General features: G+C 39.5%; 1 protein-coding gene across 5 annotated transcripts in view; it reads right to left on the reverse strand.

The window, feature by feature from the left end:
• Positions 1 to 19,500, reverse strand: part of SPIDR (scaffold protein involved in DNA repair) — a 200,983-nt gene that overhangs the window by 36,996 nt on the left and 144,487 nt on the right. The gene's annotated exons all lie outside the window — the stretch shown is intronic.

Consider the following 19,500-nt stretch of genomic DNA (forward strand, 5'->3'; position numbering starts at 1 on the left):
TGGAAGTGATTATCTTGTTTTGTTGAAGTTTCCACACTATACCTCTTTAACTACTTCTTACTGGAGAGTCCAGCTGAGTCCACTGAAAGCTACCAGCTTTTCCAAGGGGAATTCTAATTTTTAGCACTTAGGAATTTAAATAGTTCTGAAAGTCAATAACGAGAGTGTGCTTAACATCCCCAGTCAGTAAAAGCTTGTTGATTTAGCTATTTATAATCATAAAAATACATGATTTGCAAAACTTAAAAAGGAGAAGGAAAATATTCCCAGTTTATTTTTACCCATCTTGCAAGCTCCGGATCTAAGATTCTGGGTTTTCTGTGCAACAGATGTCAGCCAGTGCAAAAAGGTAAATTCAGGTCCGGGAAGGTAACAAAATGAAAGTCTGGTTTTCATATATATATATATATATTGAATATTTTACATGTGAAACTTTTGTATTTTTACATTTGTTTGTTTGTTTCTCCCTTGAGATTCATTTTTTTTTTCACTCTTTTGCAACAATTGCTGAATTTACTCAGCCTGGGGGATCTAAGTGACAGAACAGGTCTCTGAAGTGCCAGAACAGGACAAAGCAGTGCTATTTCCCTTTACAGAAACCGAGCTCTGGAGGCAGCCAGCAGCAGGCCAGGGCCAGAAGCTAAGCTCAACAGAAGCCCCTGAGGAGCAGCCCGGCGCTCAGCCCAGCTAGGACTGGAAGAGCCTGTACTGGGAGGCCAAGAGCTGCTGAACGCTTCATATTGCTCCAAGAGCCCCTGCCTCCCCCTCACGCCTGCCTGGGAAGAGCACTGTTGCTCCCTCAGATTGGGTTCAGCCCACCCGATTCCTCCCAAAATCGATGGATGGCCCACAGCGCTGGGAAGGGCCCAGCAGCCCTGAGCAGTGCAGCCCTGGGCGGCAGGGAGAAGCAATGTGCTTTGATGAAACTCCTCTCCAGGGGAGCCTGAGGAGAACATGGTGTTATCTGCTTGTTGGAGAAACTCCTGTGCCCGGGAGAAGCAAGCGGTACATATGAATGATTTAGGGTGGTGTTACAACCCACATATGAAAGAGGACTCCCTTCGGCTGGCCACCACTACGGCCTACGTCAGCCGAGAGGGATGGGGACAAGAGGCGAATTGATGGGAGACCATTAGGAGATGAAGCAACAGCAGGAGGAAAGTGGGGAAGGTGACGAAAACAAAGATTTGGAGGAAATGTGCTCCGGTATTGCCTCTTTCCCACTTCCTTTCTTACACCTTGCTGTTCTCCATATCTCTAGTCGTTACAGATTAGGAGAAAAAATGCTGGTCTGTGGCAACACCAGTATAATCCCAGGGATGCACTGTGAGCGTTACTGATGGAGTATTTTCCCAGACACATTTGGATTTATCTTTTTTTTTTTAATCAGAAATTAAGGACACAATGAGCACTGCTGTACAGGAAGTGCAGATGTTAACAGTTTTCCAATGTGAAAATAAAAAAAATAAAATCGTTACCCTTCTAAGCTTCCATGTGAACTTGTCAAGATGAGAAAACTCCTTTTTCACTGTAGGTCAAGTAAAGCTTTATAAATTACTTTTAAACAAGCAGCAGGTTTGGGCCGTGATCCAAAACTCACTCAAATTAACATTTCTGCATTTGATTTCAATAAACTTCATTTCATGTTGTGTAGCAGGTGGAAAAAACACCTGGGCAGCACCAGTAACATTCCTCCACCTTGATTTCACTCAACCATTTATGCAAATTCCATGTTTCTCTTTTAAAACCACCTGAACTGAACACCAATCAGGGATCAAACACTGAAATGATTTCTATACACATCACATTTCCAATTTCCTATGACTTCAAAGAATCACTTTTAGCAGGATCAGAACCTGGAGCACAGCACAATACAGGCAAAGAGAATCTCTTATTTCTTTCATTGCTTTGGCTATCTTCAGATGTGCATGGAGATTTAAAATACTCTGTGTTCTAGTGAGAAATGTCCTACAAACAAAGAAACAAAACCCCTCTGTTACAGCACCTTAGTCACAATTATCGTCTACAGATGATAGTCTCTGTTTTATTTCTCATGTATGTGGAACATTATTTTATTGCAATGACATAATCAGTCATTACACTGGATTTAAATAATAACTCTAGTGAATTACTGAGACACAATGTGCCTGGTATACCTGATTCCAATTTTCCCTCACCACTATAAGAAAAAAAAATAGCCCTGAAAATAAGAATCTGTTCTAATATCAGTAGAGCACAGCTTGTTCACACCACATGTATTCCAGGAGAGAGAAAAAGACGACCAAATCTAATCAAAACTACAGGAAGAGTTTAGAGAGACAAAAGATAATCATGTAAATTAGAACTGGATTAGGGCCCTTACTAAATCTATCTATTCATGCCAAAAGAGGTGATTTAATATTCTGTGGTTACGATTCTGGTTTTGTGTCTTATCCAAAAGAATATCAACAATAGCACATTGTTCTCCTACCACGTTGCTGATGTTACAGCCTCAGATTTGATTCAGCACAGGCTTGAAGGGAGAGTAACAGCCACAGAGGCACTGCTTCCCTTGCCACTGCATTTTCCTTAGATGTCACCCATTCCAGGCCAGCAGGAGATGTAACATCACATCCAAGATAACAAGATACCTTTTGTGTTTAAGAAGTGTGGTTTCCTGTTGATAGATAGCATTTTGTATTGTCACATTTGTTGTCTCATCTTTTTTCCTGTCACACATTCCTTCCCTAATTGAGACTTCACTATACTGCACTGAGCAAGCATTAAGACAGGCACAATGACTTCTACCTGCCTGTAGAGCACTTGATACTTAGCAAAAGCCCTGATCCTCACTGGAGAATCTGGGTTGCACAAAACCAAATCAATCCAAAGCTATGGTGTACAAGGATGAACTATTTAAACATCATGCTGCTACTTGTCCTTCTTAACAACAGGCAGTAGGGCTAGCATTTGGATTTTCAGAGTCCTGTCATCATCTTAGCAGCTGAATTTTTCCCTCTCAGGCTCTCCACTGAGTAGGATCTCTTGTCATTGTAGTCCAGGCTGCTGGACTAATGCTTCAGCCTGGCTTGACCCCCAGACCACAACAGAGCAGTTAAACAATCACTGGATGGAGATCTGAAGGTTGTATCAAGAGTACTCTTCCCTACTGGATGTGTAGTAAAAGAAGCAGAGAGCCATCAGCATCTGAAGATGATGATATTCTACGTAAGTATAGGCATATTTTTATGCACTGTCTGTTGCCATGGGACACCTTGCTCATGGTGTGATCTCCACTGCCAGGTAGAGACAGTGCCAATTTTGAATCATAGTGCACTATGTAACTTGTGTGCTCCAAAGTTGAAGCATAAAAAGAGCTTACATTCAAAAAATGGGAATATTCTAAAACAACTAGAAGCAAGGCTTCCAAAATACATTCTCAAGAACAGGAGACAAAATGTCTATGTTAATACGAGTACTTTATGACCAGCCAATTTTCAAACATGTTTCCAAACTTCCACTGCTGCAAGAAGTGTGAAACAAAAATACATGAAAACACAGTAAGTGAATCCCACTTGGATTAATCTAAGCATTTTGTTTCACAAATTAATAATAAAAAAAGTTTAAAAATCATAACTGAAATGGTATTTCTAAACAAGTGGTTTTAGAGTAGGAAAATGGCATGGTTTCATAACATAGCATTTCAGCAATTTCACAATTTTTCAATTGGTTGTACAAGCTTTTCATAAGTTTTTCTTTTTTACAAGATGATTTGACAAAAAATTATTTCTTTGAAAAATTCCCAATAATTTTTTTCCTAGAAATATTTTTCAAAACTGTAATGCAGTAACTATTCATTAATTTTCAAGGCTTTGTTTTGACAGAACAATTACCCAGCATACCAAAGAATAGCATGTTTTTAAAGTACAAGCAATGCTGAACAGTAAGAGGTGAAAATGTAACACATACATCTTTACCTCCCTCTCTTTTTCTATTGAAATAGCTGTTTCAACATACAACTTCTTCTTAAATAGAAGCAAAACTTGGGAAAGTTGTAAAACTCCTGTGTGTGTGCAAATTGTTTACATCTTTTCTGATTGTTAAAAATATATTAAGGCTTAGGAAAAGTAGAAACCTAGTGTAAACAGCTAAACTTTAAACTTAGGGAAAAACAAAACAAAACAAAACAAAACAAAATTGGGTCCTCTACAGAAAAATCAAAAAGTTGAAACTGCTTGCAACAGTTGGAGGCCCAACATAATTACAGCTGTCTTCCCAGGGGGAAATGGAGCCTGGGTCCAGCCCCGATCCTGAAAAGATAACATGAAAAGAGAGACTGTACTCCTGTGTACCTGAAATGGAGGCACTGGGTTGCATGTGGGAACAGCAATCTGGTTGAACATGACCATGTATTTGGGAGCAGCTGGTGGAAAAGCCCACAGAGAAACCTGAAGACAAGGGGCTAATTTCAGCCTCCCTGTTGCCTTACTTTATCTAGACTGCCCGCCAGCCATTAAGCGGTGCTGACTCTGAAAAGCAAACTATAAAACCCAGATCAGAAGATCAGATCCAGCAATTAACTGCACCCATGGATTTCAGAAGTGGTTTACATGCATTCCCATAAAATAATAATAATAATAATAAAAAAATGCAGAGGGTACAAACACTTATGAGAATTTTCTGGGAGAAGAGTTGGTAACTACAACCTGTATATAACTCTGTTTGGATGTGTCATTATCACTAATTTTAATTCTGAAATGGCAACAGGCGTGAACTGTATTTCACTGCACTTTTTAAGCCAGTTACCTAAATAGGTTCTCTTAATGGCAGTCCCACAAAATATGATCAAAATGTTCCACATGCTGATTTTTTTTTAAATTTGTACAGAAGTTTAATTCACCACAAAACTTTCCTTTCTTGACCAAAGACAACTCTTTGAGCACAGTTAGTTGTAAATAAACATGCATGTATAAATATATATACATTTTCATATAGCTTTAAACCAAATATACAACTGCAAAGGCACAAGAAGCATTCTATTTCAGGGGAATGTTCCCAGCCTAGTTTGACCTAATATGACAAGACAGGATGCCCAAGGAAAAACTTTGAAGGTTCGAAAAGCATTGAAAGGTAGCAGAGCAAGACAGTAGGAAGAACTGACTTTCTTTAGAAAGTGAATGCTTTCCTGCTTGCCAGCCAAATCAACACTGAAAATCATATAATTCACATGCTATGTGTTTTGAAGAATTCAATTTATATATGCAAAAAAGTTGTTCATCTACAGTACAGCCAAAGATTAATGTTCTTGTAGGGCAAGCAAATGTGATAGCATCTGATTTAGGATAGGACTCCAAAAAAATATTTAATTTCATTCTACACTTGTGTAATTTGCATTCGTAACTCTCTCTTTTCTCTCCCATCCGTTTCCTCTTTTCTCCCCAGCTTGTCACGTGTTTTTCAGTGCTGCATATACTAACCTCTGCGTATGCACTGACCCCTAAATTTCAACATTAGCTATCAATGAAAGATTCCCGCTATTTGTCATTTTTTCATTCCAGTGTGGACATCAGTTTTAATCCCACAGCTGGGATGTTAATGTATTGCAGCCCTTATATAAACAGTCTTTTCTTTGTATGCTTTATTTTATGATTTTTAATGATTATTATGATATTAAGTGGTAGGAGCTGGGACATATCAACTTTGTAAATACAGCTACACTAACAACATCTAATTAATGAAGTGGCAAGAATGTTTTGTAGAAGTCAGTTGCATTTCCTTAGTGAGCAATATTGGTTTCTTGCTAAAGTACATCAGTTAACAAAAGATTATGCAGGGCAGGGTAGGAGAAGAACCTGAATGAAAGATATTTCTGTTCTACATGCTCAAGTCAGCAACAGAGAAGCAGAAATCCTAAAGAATCAGTAGAGATTTACCTTGGGACTATGGTTAACTTCTCCAGCATCAGTGTTCATAAACCTCGGTAACCAAACAGCTGTGTCAGATGCTGGAGAGAAATATTCTCCTCTATTTTTGTCTACTGGAAGAACGCTGACAATTCGTCTACTTCAACAAGGCTTATAAGGTGTTAGTTATTCAGCTTTGGAAGCACAGGAATGGAAGCTGGTGTTATAACTGTTAAATATCAGGATTATGATAATTATCACACTGTTCTTCTTGCTCCACTAACTCAGTTAATTAAGGTTGCCTGAGAAGATTGCCTAACCCTGACCACTGTGTAAGAGTCATAAAGTGGTTCAAACTTCGGGTATTTGCAGTTGTGGAGTGGGTTGCTTGATTTCAGCATCACAGCGGGTGAGATGGAGTAAGAGGGAAGGGATCCTGTGCACCCCTGGCTAGTTTTCTCACCTACAGGCTGAACTAACAAATATTAAAGTGGAAGACAAAGAAAGCATCAGTGGACTGCAATTCATTTGTCCTGTCCACTGTGCAAAAAGGGACCAAACTGCACAATTTGGGACAAATAATTAATACTATAATTAATCGTATTTACACGAGAATCTCAGAGATGTTCTTTACTTATTTACTTCTCATTTGGTGGCAATAAAGTCTCCAGAGACAGCAAAGGTTACTGTCGATACTTTAAAATACCCCAAATAAAATTTGCTACAAATCCTTTGGCGTGTATTTTAAGTATCTCATCACATAACATTTCTGGCAATGCACAGCTTTACAAGTTTATGACCCAGCTGGAGAATTTAGACATGGTAAATTGAGGTTTACAAAAAATTATACAAGACTGGTTACTGGGTAGCCAACAAAGCTGTGCATCACCAGTGGACCATCACTAATTTCTCCAGAATTAACCACAACAAGCTTTAACCACAACAAGTTTTCTGTATTTTGTACACTGGTATACAGGTAGAGAGATGGTTCCACTATAGAAATACATCTTGCAGTTCCAACTCTCATGCAACTTGTATCATGTAAACAGAGATTTCAAAACAATTTATGTGAAGCCTACACCAGGCAGAGATAAAGTACCATGTATTTACACATCACACAAAAATGTCTTGAAATCTTATCATGGCTGCTTACAAAGTGACTGTCACAGAAAGGAAGAATGTTATCTTTCAGCACTGCAGCAGCATGTTAAGATATAGTAAGAAACTTCCACTCTGGCCTTGCACTTCATTACATCTTAGCCAGAAATTTTCCAGACAGAAAACAATGCCAGCAAGGGACGGCAAGGAATGCCTTTCCATTGTCTTTTCCAGTTCTTTCCAACACCTCTGTAGAATCAAGTCAAAATGCACCGAGAGTTGGGATGAGGCCAGTTGGCAGTACGTGGGTTAAGACACAGAATAATGCCATGTGAAAAGAAATAGACATCTATTATCTCTGATGACAAAAGGCTGTGTAAATCTGAAGTAAAACCATCCAAAGAAAACAGAAACCAGAATTTTCAAAGCTTAAGGTCAGAATACTTGGTCTACCTACACAAATTTACCTTCCATGTTTGACTTGTTTTGTACAACATTTGTGATATTATAAGGAGTTTTGGACAGAAACTTAAGATAGGCAATCTCAGGACACGGCAAGCTTTTTACGTTGTTTTTAAATTTGTAGTTGAGTAATGAAAGAAATATTAACATCTCCACCTACACTTCCCCACAAACTAAACTTCTTAATGACCAGATTCAACTAGGAAAATGCTGAGCTTCTCATGACGTGCTTCTGAGTGCTCTGTAGATTTCAAGAACATTTGTGTTTCCTGTAATGTTGTCTTCTGAACTGTGACTTGAAATCGTTTCCACTCAAGTATTTTTTCTGTCAAACTGTAAAATTCTTACTTTATGTGCTCTGCAAGAACAGCAAGATTTCAACTAATTTCTTCCATATGCACATGTAGATATAAATATATACACATACACACAAATATAAATATATCCATATCAAGTCTGCAGACTAGGGAATATCAACACTCAGCATCCACAAACTAAAAAGCAGTTTCATGTCATTAAGGATTCAGTGGAGATGCCAGATGAAGATATCCAACCAGTTTCATTCCCCACTCCTAAGCTGTAGGACACTGTCCTCCCTCCTCCTTCATACCTGTGCAAAACCGGTTGAGGTAGCACAGCAAAACAGTTCAGAGAACTGACCCAGCTTTAACAAATGAATCACAGAAGGAAAAAATAAAGTTATTTTTCCTTTGCATCAGTTTGCTGACTTAGCATCACAAGCAGCTGTTCTAACTCAACTGAATGGGCATCCTGGCACATCAGGAGCAGCAGGACAGCTCACCAGGATGAAAGGTGGGGAGAGGGAAGTGAATTTGTTCAACCTACCTAAAATTTTAAATGGGGATGCTATTTAATGGTCTGTTTTAGTGACTTTCTATTTTATTTATAAATCCCTCTAGTGATATCTGCAACTGTTGACGTATACCAGAGTGAAAAATTATTGTATTCAAATGAACATAACTCCAATATCTCATTTGCTCAGACTGAGGCAGATCAGCTGGTAAATGAGACATTTGCAGAAAACATTTCCTTTAGTTTATTACTTCGTACTTGCAAGAAGTAGGGACAGCTAAAGGTTTGTTTGTTTGTTTGTTTGTTTTTCCCATATTAAGCAAAATACAATCCATGTTAACATTTTATAATCATGAATTATTGACTACGTCAGTAACATCTTTCTTGCTGATTTAAAAAGAAAAAAAAAAGTCATGTTTGTTGTTTTTAAAGAACCAAATGGATCTAAATTGTCAGACTCTGGGTCATCATTAAGCATAGGCCAGAGCATTGGCACGAATGACTGTGTTGTGAAGCCTAAAAGCTTTATTTGGTTTTTAGTTCACATTCCTGCAGAGTGAGACATTCTTAATTCGGGAGAGCTACGGGTAAACATTTATGGGAAAAAATTATTAAATATTTCCTTTCACAAAGGTGGGAGGCAAAAACAAAAACAAAACCTCAACACAATGCTAACGGTGGTCTTTAACTATTAAAATTCAGCAAGGCAAGCGAGGTATCTACCCTGCTTCCTTGGAACTTTTATTACTGGAAGGCTGATTTCCCTCCACTGTTCTCCCTAATGAACTATGCTCATTAAGGAACATGCTATGTTTATTTTCAGCTAGGGACAGCATTATGCATACGTGAATATGGCTACTAAGTAGCCTTTTCCATTATATGGAGACAATAGCAATTATTTGGGCTCTTTGTGCACTTGCACTTGTATTTAACATTAGAGAGGAAGTGAAAATACTTACAAGGGTAATGATACTTATTACAACACCTGATGTAACACATAACTACTGGTCACTTCCCAAACCTCTCTCTGAACTCCAGTAGCCTTTGAGAGCTGTTTGTTGCAATTCAGTTTATGACACAATGTTTTACATGTCCTTATTCTAAAAGACTCTTGAAAGATGAAGCCTCTCTGAAGAGCTTCTCACTAAATATGAAACATGCTCTGCTTGCAGATGATTTCAGAATTTTAAGCAAACAGAAAACATTGCTTATTCACCCCGGTGAGAGATGTCATCGCACAGATGGGTCTGAGGCTGAAGAGGACAAAATGCATGACTCCAAGGAAAGGCAGAATACGGGTTTTTCTCCTGGCTGCAGCTCTCAGTGCTCCAGCTTGCTCATCTGTCTGAGTTTGAGACGTCTACAGGAAAGCCTAAGAACATATATCAGATGTGTCTTGATCTCTGTGTGCTGAGAGCAGAGTCCTACCCTCACTGTACAAGCAGGAACATGCTGGCCTGGCTGCAGATCATGGATATCAAAGCTCTGTTCCTCCTTTGACCAAAATAAGACACATACTTGCTCTACTGAAAATTCAGACACATGCATGCCATCCCTGCTGTGTTTCAAGCTGTATGCGATTTTCAGCCATTAATGAAATAGAAGCAGACTGATGGGTACAAGAAAAGAGCATGGACACACCAAAGAGTACATTGCTTTCCTCAGTAGCAAATAATTTCCAAAGAATCTCTTCCCTGGCTCCCTAGGAAGGGCGTTCCTCTCCTGTTCCCTCTTTACTTGTTAAAACTGAAGTCAAAAGAGTTTGCAGTAGATGAGTGAATCTCTGAGAGCATCCTGGTAGCTCCTTCCAGTCAGGCTGCAAAGATCTGAAACCTTCTCAGCATTTTACTATGACTGTAGAAGGGTCAAGGTTTTATTGGTACTTCCAACGCTTGATGCAGTTTCCCCATGGACTCCCCAGCATAGCTCAAGAATAATTCTGAGGTGCAGTCAATATAGCGAAACCTAGGGCGCATGTTTTCCTGAAACGTTAGGCAAACATCTAGAAGACTTTTAGTGGTACCACCATGACAGTGCCATAGCACAAAAAGGCAGTAAGTCAATAACAATAAAGCACATCTTGTTCCTCAGATGTCTAAAGGAACCACAAGCCAAAGATTTAACTTCTTAAAGAGCAGACAAATATATGTACATATATATGTTAGTTTCATAACACCGTGTGCCACCAAAATTATGTGTTAAAATGTCATACAGCTTGGCAGTGGTGGAGAAGAAAAGACAATTCAAAAACAGAACAAGCAGGAAGAAAAGAAGCTACTTTTTCCTGGGTATTGAGCTATGCTAAATGACTAGTCCTTCTCAGGAAGTCTCAAGCACCATTATTGTTTGACTGTTTTACTAGTCAAACTACTGCCTCTTGTTCTAGGTAAACTGGGAGTATTAATTAGTTGATAGTCATATGTAACTGCAAGGATGTGGCATGTGAATTTAAACAGCAATCTTACCTGCTCAAAACTTTTGGTGGAATAATTGCAGATTTCTAATGATGGATGATAAAATGATGGCATCTCACTTTTTACTGGAGATTTCAGAACTGTTGACTAATGTATTTAAAATATAGCCAATGTGAAGTCTTTTTAACAAATGCAAGGTTTATTTGCATGTTGCTTACTATATTTTTTTCTAGGAAACAATAAAAGATTAAAATGACCTAACAAAACATCAAGATAGTATGACATGGTGAAAAGGATAATCCTACCTGATTGCCACACCTTTTCAAAGTACGTATAGCCTATTGTTCCATGTTTTTTAGAATGTCAAGCAACATATGAAATGATAATCTGGACCTAAATAAAAGTAGGCTAGTTAAAAATTCCTTATTTATTTACAGCGTGAAATGAGTTGGCACTTCAAGTATTTGACTAGCAACATCTTTCCTCAGCATCTAAGCTAGACTATTTAAATAGCCAACCCCAGACTATTCTCATGGCATGAAACAAGCTAATAGCAAACCAAAATTTTTCTTCACCCGTTAAAAACATTCACCAGACAGCTTTAAATACCACCAGAAATGCTTACTGTTGCTATTATTATGGTAGCTGAAAGCAAGAAGGCAGCTGTAAGTCTTTATGGCAGGAAAAATTGAATTATAATATTGTATTTTTTTAGTGTTTCCTTAATGCAATTACCTGATTCTTGTATTTTGTCACTCTGGGAGTAGCACTGAGGATTGTTAGCAGAATTACAAGAGATGGAAAGATGAAGAAAGAAAAGACCCTGACAATGTAATGAACACTTTTGAGTTTAAAAGCCCTGCACAATGAAGGGTTTGAGTTTTCTGTTTTAATGAGGGGAAGTATTACTCAAGCTTCATACAGGGGTCACTTCACATTTCTTTCCCGTTCTCTCATAACACATGTATACGAAGCTTAAATATGTTCTTTTAATTGAAAGAGGGTTCCTTCAGCTATTCATGGCTTTTTACTTTTGTTACTCATAGCTGGTCAGTGGTTTGCATCAACTTAAAAGAATAACATGGACAGATGTGTTTTTAAAGCGAGGAAATCCCAACAACTCACAGAAATGAGCAATGAATGTGCTAACAACTTCTGAGTGAGTAGATGAGGGGACAAGAAGGAAGCAAGGTCAAACCTTTGGTCAATCCACCATGAAAGACTGCTATAGTGGGGTCTGACAGCCAAACCTTGCCAAGCAGAGCAAAACTGCAATGCAAGTGTAGCTCTCCTGCCCCTGGCCCCACAAAGTAATAGATGGTTGCTCTCAACAAGCCATGCATGTTTAAACACACAGTTTCTCCTCCCTCTCTTATTATCAGGTTAGAATTAGTGATTATCTGATGAATAAATTGTTACTCAATTACCACTTAACCCTATCCCCATCAATTAATCCTAGGCACACCTTTCAGACCACAATTAAAAAAAGAAAAAAAAGAAAAAAAGTTAATCTCCTCCTCTTCTTTTCCCACATCTTCTTCCCCTCCTCCCTTTTCCACTTCCCAAATTAACACGTACTTTTCTTGTTTCAGACCCAAGAACTAGAAAGTCCTCTATGATTTTTCTACAAGGGATGAACAGGAGATGCTGGTCCCAACCCTAACTCCTGCAGACAATACTCTGCTCTCACCTTTTGGAAAAGCCTGGGTGAGTGCTACAGGATTTCAGTTCTAGCAGAACTCCCCAAAAAGTGGCCCCATGTTGCTGCACATCCTTTGACTCTCCTCACTCCTCCAATACTATTTTCTTGCATTCTTTTTAATCTCTCAGCTCCTTTCAGAGAAGCAGCTCCTTAGTGCAACTCAGTTCATTTGTTCAGGAAAAAAAAAATCATTCACCCCAAATGAACAGACTGCTTTAGACATGAAACAGTCAAAATAAATAAAAAATCATGAATAAAATTTTGATCACTATTTTGCTATATTCCACATGCTCTGTAAATGGCATATATTGTATGCCATGTGCCAAAAAGATTCATATACAGTGTTGACTTTTTTTTTTTGTTCCCCATAATGTTTGGAATACCACACTACACAGGGTGCAAGGAGATAAGATCATTTAGGTAAGCAAAATATGACCTTACAAGTGTGTAAATCCCTTATTTGCGTATGCAAGGGAAATAGCTGTGAGCACCAGTACTGTTTGTATGTGCAGTTATTTGTTTTACATGCCACATCAATTCTGCAAACAATTGTGACTGTTTAGCAATACACATCTCTCTTTCTATTGTATAACACTGAACTGAGGAGAAAGATAAGACTTCAACGTTCATGGATAAATGTTATGCTGACTGCAAACTAATAAAGAAAACTCAAGTTTGTGCTTTAAGAGCAGAAATCAGTGTCTGACAAAGCATAAGAAAACCGATCCAAGAATCAGACCTGCAACAGGCTGTGCTGCTCTGATAGAAAACGTGGGTCTAGCAAGAATAAGCACACAGTTGATATAGACATGTGTATGAATAATACATAAGACACACTCACAACCATTTGTGTTTTCTTTTATCCACTGGGCAAATATACATAAAACTTCCTAAGCCTTCCTGCACTAGGAATCTGAAGGTGGCGAAGTCAAGTACTCTGAAACCAACATGTGACAGTCAGTTTCTTTTATATCCTTAAATTTCACTCTATGGGAAGTCTGGTTATTACATTTCTTTTGAGTATTTTGAACCTATGCTTCTCAACATGATTAAAGAATATATATTTATACTAGCAAGCCCTATAGCTTGAACACAGCGTTACCATTCACATTAGGGGTATCTGAGCTCCAATATAAGATAAGAGTGGAAAGCTGTTAGCTCTGGCTCTGATTATATGTAAGTGTCATCCAAGCTTCTGCTTTACACATTTGGGAAGCATTATGTGATGCCCTGACAGAGGGAATAGCACCAACGTGATCTATCCCCTCATTTGGAGAATGGTTTGGGAAGAGCTTTTACTTCAGCTGTCTCTCATCTTGACATATTCCCTGCCTCAGGTAGCATGAACCTCTTGGGTCGAAGGAGGAAAGTCTGCCTCTTATCTCTCTGCCCCTTCTCCCTTTCCAACCCCAACTGTTTCCATGGTAGAGCCAGCTGTACTTGCTGCCAAAGAAAACAAGGCATTTTCCTACCTTGAGGGCATTCCCCTTTGAACATCAAAAGTCTATAGCAAACAATGGAGTTGAAAGAGCTTTGCAAATAAAAGGTCAGAAGATTTTTTTATAGTGGAAAATATCAGACTACCTACAGGCAGGGGTTGCTTTCAGCTCACTAACAACACTACGCTTGCTTGCAAATACACTTTGTTTTGAGCTGAACTCATCTTTGCTGAGATATTGCATGGTCCCAGTGATGTAACTCTAATTAATCCTCCCTCTAGCTATTTTATAATCACCTTAATTATCAGGTCTTCTAAAAAAAATAAATTTAAACAATAGTTCTTTGGGAAGGGAATGCACTTACATATGGTTAAAAGCAAGCAAACTGTAGGGTGTTCTGAAACAGCAGGTCACAAATTTAGCAGAATATGAAGTGGGGGAAAGGAGAAAGGGCATGTGCTATGGGAGAGCCTCAGGGAGAAGAGCAGAGCATGTGATAAGCTGTTGATGGAATTGTGCTTAGTAGGCTCTAGCCAAAGGACAAATGAGCAACACAGAGAGCCCTTGGCTGCCAGGAGCTACTGAACCCATATAGAGGCCTCCATGGAGAATTGTCAGGATGGGATTCAGCAACAGCAGGAGCCACATGTTCTCTGGGCTCCCTTTCCCTGAATGTGTGTACGCCCAGCCCTCTCCCGAGGGGCCACATTCCCCCATCCTGCCCATCCCACTCCCTTACAGCATCCTTGCCTCCCCCACAGGCACACTCCCCTGGTCTTCCCTCACCCTTGCCTCTCAGAAATGGAGGGACTGGCAACAGGTCTGTGATAACAAGTGCGAGCCCTGCTGCTATAAGGATGGAGAACTCTTAGTCCCTAGACCAACACTAGAAGATGGAAGGTAACTCAAGAAGCATTTAGTGGGGAAAAAAAATGGGAAAACTACTGCTGAGCAACTTCACTGCACTAACCCTGAGCTGAACTAGAGCACCCTTCAGATGTACATCATAAAATAATTTTACTGTGGGAAATTAGCATAGTTTAAATGTGTGCCCTAGATATTTTGCATTAATTTCCCTGCGCATTCTGCATGTCTGTAAGCCTGCAGCAAAGATGGAAACCACAATTCTCTGCATTTTTCCCAGTTGAGCACTGCTGGGCAATGAGGCTGGGGTATGGTGGGGTATAAGTGCAAGGCTCTGAATTCTCAGAACAAAACTGTCATCATTTCATAATAAAAACGCCCTGCTTTGCATTTTTATTTATTTAATTGTTTCCCCACTCTACTGGAGGGTTTAGCAGACACAAGCTGGTGTCTTAAAGTGTTGGTGAGAACTTTGCGCATTAAAAGAATCGACCCTACCCCATCTTTCACATATTACCATCCTGTCAACTCCCACGGGAAGCTGCCCAACAAGACCATCAAACTCACTGCCTGCGGCTTCTCCCAAGATTTCAACACTTTTCTGCACATTCATCCTTGATCTACAGTGCTCAGTGTGGGAACACTCCTCCAGTCTTACCTTCCTTTCTTCTCCTTTCCTATTTAGAAAAGCCTGGTCAGCCACCACTTTCTCCATGAAATGAAGAAAACCTGCGAGTTTGACTAATTGCAAGAACACACTCAAATAAGCTAGGTGATATACTGCTGGGAGCAAAACATTAGAATTTTTAGATTTTGAACATGAAGGCTTGGAAAAACTGGACTTGACTTGTGGAAGAAGCTGGTAGTTAAAGGTCATTGATAATTGACGAAAAAAAAGAGGTAGTTTGAATATTTTACAGTTCACAACTGAAGAGACAGTTGGTTTACTGGCACCACAGCTCAGATTTTAGCAGAGACCATCATCATTTAAGATTAGTCTGGAAGACAAAATACAGCTCAGTATTTCCAAATAGTAGAAAGGAAAAACTATTATTGGTAAATGGCTCCACATGAATAATAATGGAGATTTTTGTTCTCTTCTGCCATAATGTACATATGTTAATTAGCAATGAAATGTCTAGAAACCTTAATCAGGTTCAGGCACATGAGACATGCAGCAGTTTGCCTGGACTGCTCACGTGCCTTAGTGTTAACAGAAATTTTAACAGATGACTGAGACAAATAAAGGAGTATGGGGGAGAACAATGGACCCAGTAAATAATCTACAGAAATCAGTGTTAATTTATTCTACTGCCTCTTATCTTTATTAATGTTGTAGTGTTTATGGATGGCTTTCTTTAATACACCAACAAAGTCTCCGATTCCAATATTTCATTAAGGATCCCTTCTTCAGCTTCCATTTCATTTGTACATCTGTATTCCAAGAAAACTGATTCACTTTTCTTAAGCAGGTAACATGATTATTTCTGAGATCTAAAAAATACTAAGATGACATATATACATATGTATACATATAAAGAGAGAGGGAGGGAGAAGTTGCATTGAGCTGTTTTGCAAAGGGGCCAAGAGAAGGGAGTTTTCTGGTAATTACTCAGCACAAGGAGCAAGGTATATGTGAATAGATTAGATAAAATTAGTCGTTGTTAACCTAATATCACCTGATGACAGGAATTGTAGCTTTATCTCTCTCCTATCCACGCCTCCCGCATCATGTGCCTCATTAGGATACTACTGAAAGAACACAAAAGAAAAAGACCCTTCCCTTAGTTTAGCCACCAGAAAGTCAGGGGTAAAAATCCTGCCAGGCTTGGTCAAAGAGATTTAGTTTGGTTTCAGGGTATAATTATGTACTATTTCACATTATCACAGTATTTGAGTGTGAAAATCTGTGCCATAAGCAGGTACTATATCAGGGCCAACGGCATCCTGGCTTGTGTCAGGAATGGTGCAGCCAGCAGGAGCAGGGAGGTGATCGTCCCTCTGTACTCTGCTCTGGTGAGGCCACACCTCGAGTGCTGTGTTCAGCTTTGGGCCCCTCAGTACAAGGACATCGAGGCCCTGGAACATGTCCAGAGCAGGGCTACGAAGCTGGTGAAGGGCCTGGAGCACAAGTCCTGTGAGGAGCAGCTGAGGGAGCTGGGGGTGTTTAGTCTGGGGAAGAGGAGGCTCAGGGGAGACCTTATTGCTCTCTACAACTGCCTGAAAGGAAGGTGTGGGGAGCTGGGGGTTGGCCTCTGGCAGATAATCAGTGATAGGATTAGAGGCAATGGCCTCAAGTTGTGCCAGGGAAGGTTCAGGTTGGAAATGAGGAGCCATTTCTTCTCAGAAAGAGCAGTCAGGCACTGGGACGGGTTGCCCAGGGAGGTGGTAGTGTCACCATCCCTGCGGGTGTTCAAGGAAAGGTTGGACGTGGTGTTTAGGGACATGGTTTAGTGGGGACACTGGTGGTGGGGTGATGGTTGGACCAGGTGATCTCAGACTCAGAGGTCTTTTCCAACCTTAATGATTCTAGTCTCCTTATCTCCAAACACATGGTGCTTGCATCCTTGAAGAATTATCAAGACCTTTAAATTAAAGAGAAGAGACAACTGCCTAAGGGAAGGGATTGGTCAGTCCACATATGGCTATGTTAAATGTATCTATCAAATCAGGTGTCACAGGAGCACAGACTTTCAGAAAACACTAAAACCATCATTGCCATATGTTTGGAGGAAAAAGAGATTGCTTATTAATCTACATAATCCTGTGATATGGTATCTAATATACTGATTTATGTCCATAATATTCAAAGCTAGCAGCACAAATTATATTGTCCCAGCAATCTTTGTGGAAAAACTGTTGGATAAAACTGCTTTTCCTAATTCCCTAGATTCCTCCAAGCAAGTTCTTGCACAGAGGTTTTAGTTCCAGTCACAAGAGCATAAGGAACAAATGAGAAAGGACCCTGAATGGCTGAACAATCAATTCAAAACAACCCCAAGGGCCAGCACATGATGACACCACATACGTCATTTCAATGTACATAATAAAAACAGCTTATGAAGCGCTGAGAAGAACAGTAAATATGAACAAAAATGTTTTCTATCATATGTCAATGAACAAATGTCTCCATCAGATTTACTGAATAGCGCAAAACATTCCAGTAGAATTTTGTCGGTTTGCATTAGAAGGAAGAGTGTGAGTACATCAAAGCCCTACTTTGCCTGAGCAAGCAAATGATTCTTTTGGCCTTCATAAGACTATCCGACATAGAAATCAGGATGAACTGAGCTTTGACCCATATTTGTGAAGGTAATACTGAGCCAGATCACAGAACATGCTCTGTAGGAAAATCTAGATGCTGCTGATATGAGGGGTTCCCACCTGTACTTCGAGGGTACAGCTGTAGGCACTGAACACACATAATTCATGAGCTGCACTTCCACGGCCTCACAGGCCTTCCAGAGCTTGTGGCATTCTTTTCAAGTGGATCATTAAGGGTGGTGTACCTAAATGGATGGGTGGAGGAAATTTATCTGAACAGGAGATTAGAAGTGATTCAATTTTGGGAGATAACCTGATTTTTTGTCTTGGTAACTGACTATAGTTCAACTATGTGAGTTGACATTGGCATCTGGAGCTACTCAGCAGTTTCACATACAAGTATGTCATGCAGATGAAAAAAAAAATAGCATTATAAAGCTTCTCTTTGTGAACCAAAAAGTATAATTTTGACGATGATGATGGCTGATGTAATCAACTTTCTTGTGAGAAGGCTAGGATGAATAAGGGAGGCTAAAGTTATATACAATGAACGTTTTGTAATCCCCTGGTCTCAAAGAGTTCACTACTAACAATCGGTAGGATAGTGATAAAGATAAGAAGAATGAAATTCGTGCTGAGAGCATTTCAGGATGACCTAACCATCTTCTCTTGTATCTGTAAAACACACTGCAAAGTAGTGGCAAAAGACCTGTGAAGAGGAATAGCAATAATGGTCTTGAGAACAATCCTACCTTCCTTCCTTAGGAGAAGAAACCCTGAAGGAGGCCAGCCTTAAACTGTTGTAGTTCCAAAGCTTTAACTATGAAAGTGACTAAATTATCTGTAAGAAAGCAATATGCTCGTTCTCCACCCTTTACAGAAATGCAAAACAGAGGATAAACAAAGTTTTGTAGTTCTTTAGGTGCCTCTGCTGCTGCCTGAACATGCAGAGTTGCTGGAATTGCTCGGAATCACACACCAGAGGCCATGGCACTTGCCATAATGGAGCTCTAAAACCAGCATTTCTTGTGCCTTCCTCATTCTCTGTTTTGCAGCTGCTTTTCTTATTTATTTTTAAACAGCCTTCTGACTATCCTCAAAAAAAAAAAAAAAAAAAAAAAAAAGTGCAAAAACTGGGGGAAACCAGAGAAGGATAGCTGAGCCATCAATTCTTCTGGGCCAAACCCTTAGGTCCAATTCATCCTATGATGCTGCCAGCCGCTTACATCATTCATAGCAAAAAAATTAGCAGTCCAAACTGGTGTATTCGAGACTTGCTGGAATATTGCTTATTCCCAGCTCATCCTAAAAGCTAAACAGAAAATACTTTCTGTGGCCGTGTAGTTATAAAACATTATTATAAAAATAATAGCTTTTAAGCAAGCCATTTAAAGATGCAAATCTTATGATTTGCTATGCTAAAAGTTTTAGCATAAAATCCCCTTGAATCCTGGAGGGTTTGCTCATTAAGAAGGTGCATGTTGTTCTAATATATATCCTATGTCAGCACAAACAGCCTTCATGTAAACACACGGCCGTGAGTACCATGAGTAACAACTCTG

Source organism: Aythya ferina (genome assembly GCF_964211825.1).
Source record: "Aythya ferina genome assembly, chromosome: 2".
In the NCBI taxonomy this organism is placed as follows: domain Eukaryota; kingdom Metazoa; phylum Chordata; class Aves; order Anseriformes; family Anatidae; genus Aythya; species Aythya ferina.